This window comes from Triticum aestivum, chromosome 4B, assembly GCF_018294505.1.
Source record: "Triticum aestivum cultivar Chinese Spring chromosome 4B, IWGSC CS RefSeq v2.1, whole genome shotgun sequence".
Classification (NCBI taxonomy): Eukaryota; Viridiplantae; Streptophyta; class Magnoliopsida; order Poales; family Poaceae; genus Triticum; species Triticum aestivum.
This window is the reverse complement of record NC_057804.1, coordinates 32,342,795-32,351,514: the sequence shown is the minus strand read 5'-3', so window position 1 is coordinate 32,351,514 and position 8,720 is coordinate 32,342,795. Positions and strand designations below refer to the sequence as shown.

At 38.8% G+C, this 8,720-nt stretch overlaps 1 pseudogene; it reads right to left on the bottom strand.

Annotated features, from left to right (window-relative positions):
• Window positions 1-5,975: 5,975 nt before the first annotated feature.
• On the bottom strand, window positions 5,976-7,279 carry LOC123089926 (uncharacterized; annotated as a pseudogene).
• Between the last annotated feature and the right edge of the window lie 1,441 nt (window positions 7,280-8,720).

Genomic DNA, 8,720 nt, shown 5'->3' with positions numbered 1-8,720 from the left:
TATCCGTATCGCCAAGCTTGCCTTCCACGCCAAGGAAAGTTCCATCCGGACACGGGACGAAGTCTTCAATCTTCTATCTTCATAGTCTTGGAGTCCGGTCGATGATGATGATAGTCCGACCGATGATAGTTCGGCTGATGATGGTAGTCCGGCTATCCGGACACCCCCTAATCCGGGACTCCCTCAACTGGGTTTAAGGGTTTTTGGATGCACAAGTAGTATCTCTACTTAGTATGAATTTTTGGCTAGCAAAAGATCCTAGACAAACACCACATGTTGGAGGATCCATGACAATATAACTTCTATGCTAATATACACAACCATAACTCATTATGTTGTATTCCTTGTCCAACTTCAACTAATTTGCTCAAGTTTGAAAATAATTAATGGGTATTCACAATCATAAAATATTTCCAAGATAATATTTTTACATGTGAAAGTTCTCTTCCTTATACTAATCATTCATGAATTGCTTGTATGACCAATATTGTGATTGTCAAGCTTCAAAAGATTTCTCTTTTGAAACCCAATGTGAAGCTACTACTAGGCATGATATGAACATATAGTTTCAAATTCATGACATTCAATTCATTCAACAATTTACTCATAGGATATAAGTGAAGCACAGGAGTAAATGACAAACTACTCCAAAACCATATAAGTGAAGATCAAGCGAGTAGTTAAGTAAATATGTAGCTATTTGAGGACTCTCTTTTATTTAAGAACTTTCAGATCTAAGTATATAATTAAAACAGCAATCAAAACAAAATAAAATGGCATTCCAAGAATAGCACACATCATGTGAAGAAGCAAAAACTTAGGTTCAACCGAGGCTAACTGATAATTGTTGCTGAAGAAAGGTGGGATGCCTACCGGGGCATCCCCAAGCTTAGATGATTGAGACATCTTGGAATATTAACTTGGGATGCCTTGGGCATCCCCAAGCTTGAGATCTTGTGTCTTCCTCATTCCTCTCATATAACGGTTTCCCTAAATCACAAAAACTTCATCCACACAAAACTCAACAAGAACTCCTGAGATAAGTTAGTATAAATCAATGCAATAACCTTATCATTATCTACTATAGCAAATCACTAAAATTATTATTTAACATTTCATACTAAATGTCTCTGCATATTTAATACTTCTATCCTCGAATAGAATCATTAAACAAGCGAACATATGCAAACATAACTACAATCTGTCTAAATAGAACAGTCTGTAAGGATGGAGAAGTACCCATACTTATTCAACTTAAACAATTCTGAAAAATTACCACACTGTAGAAAATTTATCATAGATTATTGTGCAAAATGTTTCAACATTTGATCACATTCTGACTTTTCTAGAGAATTTTTGCAACATCGATAAACTTCTGTTTTGAAGGAGCAACTCATATACTTGCAAAATAAGCATGGCAAAGGCTATACTTGACATTTTTATTGAAGTAAAAGATGCAAAATATTATTATAGATAGCAGCAAGAAAATCGTAACAAAATAAAATTATGCTCCAAGCAAAACTCATATCATGTGACGAATGAAAATATAGCCCCAAGTAAGATTACCGATAATGTTGGAGACGAAAGAGGGGATGCCGTCCGGGGCATCCCCAAGCTTAGTTGCTTGGATCTTCCTTGAATATTACCTTTGGGGTGCCCTGGGCATTCCCAAGCTTAGGGTCTTGTTACTCCTTATTCTCCTCATGTCGATATCTCACCCAAAACTTGGAAACTTCAATCACACAAAACTTAACGGAACTTCATGAGATATGTTAGTATGATAAAGCAAATCATTCACTTTGGTACTACCAAAGACAATATTCATAATTGTTCTCACACAATGACTATTGTACCTTATCATTTCCACAATTTATATTGAGCAATATAAGCCATAGAAACTACTCCCTCCGTCCCAAAATAAGTGTCTTGAGCTTAGTACAAATTTGTACTAGAGCTAGTATAAAGTTGAGACACTTATTTTGGGACCGAGGGAGTAGAAAATAAGCAAACTATGCATTGAAAACAAAACCTGTCAAAAACAGAACAGTCTGTAATGATCTGGAAAACAACCATACTTCTGCTACTCCAAAAATTCTGAAAAATTAGGACAACTCAGGGAATTTGTATATATATCACCTGTAAAAAAATTCAGATCAAAAGCATGTTCAAGTGAATTTTGGAAATTCCTGAACTGAGCGCAAAAGTTTCTGTTTTTGTACAGATTCAAGTCAACTATCATCCACACTATCCCAAAGGCTTTACTTGGCACTTTATTGAAACAAAAGCAATAAAACATGATTATTATAGTAGACTAATCATGCGAACACATAAAAACAGTAGGTAAAAGTGTTGGGTTGTCTCCCAAGAAGCACTTTTCTTTAATGCCTTGTTAGCTAGGCATGATGATTTTAATGATGCTCACATAAAAGATAAGATTTGAAACATAACGGGAGCGTCATGAATCACATGGAAAGCACATTTAATTCTAACCCCCTTCCTATGCATAGGGATTTGGTGACTAAATAATTTATGGGAGCAAGAATCATCTAGCATAGGAAGGCAAAACAAGCAAAACTTCAAGATTTTCAACACATAGAGAGGAAATTTGAGATTATTGAGATATGTAGAAGCATATGTTCCTCTCTCATAATAATTTTCAGTACCATCATGAATGAATTGAACAATATAACTATCACATAAAGCATTCTTTTCATGATCCACAAGCATAGAAATTTTCTTACTCTCCACATAAGCAAATTTCTTCTCAGGAATAGTAGTGGGAGCAAACTCAACAAAATAACTATCATGAGATTGAAAATTAAAATCATGATGACAAGTTTCATGGTTATCATAATTCCTTTTAGCATACATGTCATCACCATAATCATCATAGATAGCAACTTTGTTATCGTAGTCAATTGAAACCTCTTCCAACATAGTGGACTCATACCTAAATAAAGTCATGACATCTCCAAATCCACTTTCATCAATATAATCGTCATAAATAGGAGGCATGCTTTCATCATAATAAATATTCTCATCAAAACTTGTGGGAGTAAAAATATCATCTTCATCAAATATAACATCCCCAAGCTTGTAGCTATGCATATCATTAGCATCATGGATATTCAAAGAGTTCATACAAACAACATTTCAATCATGTTCATCATTCAAAGTTTTTTTGTCAGAAATTTTATAGACTTCTTCTTCTATCAATTGAGCACAATTCTCCATTCCATCATTTTCAAGAAATACATTATAAGGATAAATAATATGATGCAACCTCAATTCCATCTTTTTGTAGTTTTCTTTTTATAAACCAAACTAGTGATGAAACAAGAAACTAAAAGATTCAGTTGCAAGATCTAAACATATAACTTCAAGCACTCACCTCCCCAGCAACTTTCCCTCAAGTGGATGACCTAAGGTTTATCAATCCGTGGGAGACATAGGATGAAGATGGTCTTTCTCAAATAACCCTGCAACCAAATACAAGAAATCTCTTGTGTCCCCAACACACCCAATACAATGGCAAATTGTATAGGTGCACTAGTTCAGCAAAGAGATGGTGGTAAAAGTGTAATATGGATAGTAGATATAGGTTTTTGTAATAACAACAATAAAAAATAGCAAGGTAGCAATTGATAAAACAGAGCACGAACGGTATTGCAATGCTTGAAAATGAGGCCTAGGGTTCGTATCAAGAGTTATTATCTAGCGGAGAACATAAGAAGAAATTATTTGTAGCTATTCTTTTTGATCGATCTATCCAAGAGTTCGTACTAAAATAACACCAAGTTATTCTTTCCGATCGATCTATCAAGAGTTCATACTAAAATAACACCAAGTTATTCTTTTCGAACGATCTATCAAGAGTTCGTACTAGAATAACACCAAAGCAAATTCAGGTTCATAATACTCAATCCAATGAAAAGAACCTCAAAGAGTGCCCCAAGATTTCTACCAAAGAAACAAAAGACATGAACATGCATCAACACCTATACCCCAATGTCACCTCGGGAGTCCGCGAGTTGAGTACCAAAACACATTTCAAGTGAATCAATATGACACCCCATTGTCACCATGGGTATTCATATTCATAAAAGTATTCAATCTGATAAAAACAAAATCTCAAAGGGAAAACTCAATTCATCACAACAAGATAGAGAGGGTAAAACACGATATAATCCAAGTATATTAACAAAGCCAAAGATACATCAAGATGTTGATATCTCAAGAACATGAGAGAGAGAGAGATTAAACACATAGCTACTAGTACAAACCCTCAGCCTCGAGGGTGGACTACTCCCTCCTCATCATGGTGGCCTCCGGGATGATGAAGATGGCCACTGGTGATGATCTCCCCCTCCGGCAGGGTACCAAAATAGGGTATATATTGGTTTTTTGTGGCTATAGTGGCTTGCAGCGGTGGAACTTATGAACTAGGGTTATTTCTGATGGTTTCTCTATTTATAGGATTTTTTGGCGTTGGTTTCACGTGAAGATGGGCCTTGAGGTGAGCACAACCCACCGGGGCAAGCCCGACCCCTCAGGCATGCCCCAGTGTCTTGTGCCCTACTCCTTCACCTTCTGGTCCTTCCATGAAGCTTGGGGGTCTCTTTTGTTCCAAAAAAATCATCAAAAAGTTTCAGCTCATTTGGAGAACTTTCATTTCTAACAAAATACAACACCACGGTAGTTCTGCTGAAAACAACATCAGTCCAGGTTAGTTCCATGCAAATCGTACCAAAACCATATAAAATTATTGTAAACATGGCATGAATACTTCATAAATTATAGATACGTTGGAGACGTATCACGCAGTTGTCGAAAAATTCCTTCACGAACAGAGTCTCATGTCATAAAAAACAATTCACCATAGAAAGCTATGGGTAATGACCATCGTCAAGGTAAAGAGGAACACAATATGAACATAATCATTTGTAGACAGTTGTGGGGAATTTTTTTAAATAGTTCATTTAACTTCAAGCATGTAGTTGGTCTGTGTGCCAATTGGTAATGCACAACTGGATAGACCCAATTCTCTTAACTTCCAACAAGTATGCATAATGATAATTTGGACTATTTCTCCCATGTATTAAGTTGATTAGTGGTGAAATCCGTCTGCCTAGGAGGTGATCAAATCCATGAAGACCGGAGGCATCACCTTCAGTTGGGCGTCAACAACCTATGAAGATTACTCTTCCTCTATAGTGGTTCTCTTGGTGTTTTTTTCGACCATTACCTAGAGAGGCTAACATGGCAGCTTGGGTTTTATCTAGAAAGGCGGAAGGTTCTCTGCCGAGTGTGTGGCAAGAAACCCTCTAGATCTTGGTTGTTGTAATCACGATTTGTTTTACAATAATGCATAATTAATAATGTTCACCATGATGACTTTCCCTCAATATTTTGTACAACATTATTTCCTTATTTATCATGGTGCTTTAAGTTGTGTGCAAGCATATTATTGTTGGTTCTACGCATCTTAGAGCTGATCTAGAATCTCAAAATATTTGTAGAACTCGAGTCATCATAGTATAATTTGACAATCAAATTTCACATATTCTTCAATACTAGTTAGTATTGTAAAAAAGAATCTATGGAGAACAACTTAATCAGATAGGTGATTATATATACTGATGGGAGAAATCTAAGTAGTAATCTGGGTATACACTTTTAATATAGGAACAATCATACTATCTTATTCAATAATAAAATACGAAGATGTGATGCAGTTCATCACACGACTAATGACTAACTGTGCTTATAGATTAAGGTTAACTAAATCTACAAATATGACACGGATGCATTCATTAGGAATCCAGTAGAGGATTGAGTCATACATCAAATATGAGAACTACATGTCTTTAAGCTCCAAAGATGTGATCAAGAAGTATCTCAGAAGTAGAAAGATGAAACAACATATTAAAATGTAGTATAGAGCAACATGATCTGGTTAATTCAAACATTATAGCCTATCCAACTGAAGCCTGCATATGGCCTCGAGGGAGAAACCAGATTGGAGACGAGTAGTTAGATTGTTCCTTGTCCGGGAACCAGCGCTGGAAGTCCTGGCGGCGTGGTGTCTTGTCCACCCACCGATACCTCCCATTGTCATTGCAGGTGTACCGCCGAAATGGGGGGTGCTGGACCATCACCTCTACACAATTAGAGTTTGCATCGTCCAAGAAGTAGATACCATCTTGAAATCCATAGCCAGGAAAATTAGCCACCTCATAGGATCTAGAGCATCCTCGTGCAATGAACAACATCCTTCCATCTAGCCTAGGCAGCTTGTCCCAAGCGAGTACAACCAATCCTGCATTGTTGAGGTGTTTTATCATCCGGAACACCTGGAATGCCCCTGCCTGTAGTGACACGACATGTCCTGGACAGAGTGTCGCCAACCTCACGACCATCAGCAGTTCCCCCGGGACTCCACAAGGTAGCGAGCGGTGACTATCACATTAGAATTGTGTGGTGACCTCCTCCAAAAATAGTACCGATGAACACCAACTTCCAACCAGACACCTTCTTAGAAATTAAATATGTTGTATGCAATGACATGCTCTGTATCGGTGAGGAAATGGAAAGCTCCTTCATGATGTATGACATCCTCAAATCGGGACCATGGGTCCAAGCAATTCCCCGTGAAACCCATCGCCACTGGGCGATGATGATTGGCCCCGTCCATCCTCCAGAAGGCAAGTTGTGTTTGAGGGCTCGTGTGTGGTGAAAAGTTTAAGTCAACAATAGCGGCACCGAAGCACTGTGTGTTTGGCATCAGCGAGGAAGAGAGAGTGGCAGAGAGGATGACCATCGACATAGGATTTTGTACATACCGACCAATGAATCCCACGGAGATGGAATTAGGGAGAAGGAAGTGTTGGTTAGTGTGGAGGTTGAGAAGCGTGTGGCGGTTGGTCTGGCCGAGGGCGAGGAAGATCCAACCGCCATAATAGGAGCCAAAGAAGCGCGCCCCGCCTGCATCATGCCCGACATGAAGGTTGTGGGTAGATCTATTATCGAGGATAGAATAGAAGGATGCCATCCGCGTGCTTCCCGGGATTGGAGGAAGAGAGAGAGGTGTGGTAGTGGGATTTGGGAGGAGGAGCCAAGGGGTCTGGTGCAGATGTGGGGGCTTTGGGAGAGCCACCCACCAATCGTGGCACACACTAGACATGTACACACGATCAACGAGGCATGGGAGGCAGCGAGCGGCCTTGACAAGGAGGTTGGCAGGGAGGTCCTTCCATGGTTGAGGAAGAATCTTAGCCATGGGAGCAAAATGAGAAGGATGGGATAAGAGGAAGAAGCTTGCTTGCTTATTCTGGGGGAAGAGACACACAGATTGAGGTATATATATAGAAGAAGAGAGGGAGCGGATGATCATTGCATTAACCATTTGTCATTAATGCTCTCGCTTTATCTTATAGAATGGATTTTTAGCAGTTTGCTTGCACAACGGAAACGCTCCTTGACTTCTAATTTTTTTCCAGCTAATGATCATGCATTGTTTTTTCTCTATCACCCCTTTTAATTTTCCTAATGGGGCCCACATGCATGTTTTCTCTACTTTTCTTTTTCGCTTTGCTATTAGACATGCTATTGGAACTTCTCTTTGGTTCACTCAATTTCTACCAGGAGAAGAACATGCCCGAGATGGAGGTTGGGACAACACGGCTGTCCATGTTGTCGGCCATGGAGGTGGGAAAACATGTTGACTAGTGCATATGGGCACAAAGTGTATAGGTAGAAAAAGGCTCTCTATGGGCTGAAGCAAGCCCCTCGGGCTTGGTATGATACACCGAAGGATTTCTTAATCAAAATGGGATTCAAGCCTGATTCCACTCTATTGACATGTTCTTATAATGCGGTCTTTATGTGTGTCAAATATATGTGGACGATATTATCTTCATCTGTACTATGTACTAACAATGCTTGTGGTTTTGAGTTTGGGAGAATGATGTTTGAGAAATATAGAATGTACATGATCGGTGAGATGGAATTCTTTCTTGGATTGCAAATCCGTCAGCTGGTCAATGTGAAATTCATCTATCAGGAAAATTATTTGAAGGACTGTCTAAAGAAATTCAAAATGCAAAATTGCAAAGGAACCAAAACTTCAATGCCAACAAATGATCATCATGAAGCACATGTGAACAGTAAATATTATGATCCGAAAGCTTATCGTTCTATGATTGGTTCTCTGCTTTACATATGTGCATCTCGACCAGACATTATGTTGATTGTTTGCATGTGTGCACGTTTATAAGCTGCACTGAAAGAATCACACCATCCCGCTGTTAACCGTATTCTTAAATATTTGGCTCACACCCCTGCCTTGGGTTTATGGTACCCCAAGGGAGCTCATTTTGATCTAGTGGGATATTCAGACTCATTATGTTGGGGTTGATATGTCCCAAACATACGTACTTTTCCAAACACTTTTACTCTTGTTTTGGACTCTAATTTGCACGGTTTGAATGGAACTAACCCAAACTGATGCTGTTTTCAGCAAAATTGCTATGATGTTACTTTTGTGCAGAAATAAAAGTTCTCGGATTGAACTAAACATTTACGGAGAATATTTCTAGAACATATGAAAAATATTGTCGAAGAGAAGTACGGGAGGTCCATCACAACGAGAGTTCGCGAGTTCAAACCCCGTCAGCCGCACGTTTAACTCCGCCTATGTTGTCTCAACATAGCCGGTCCCA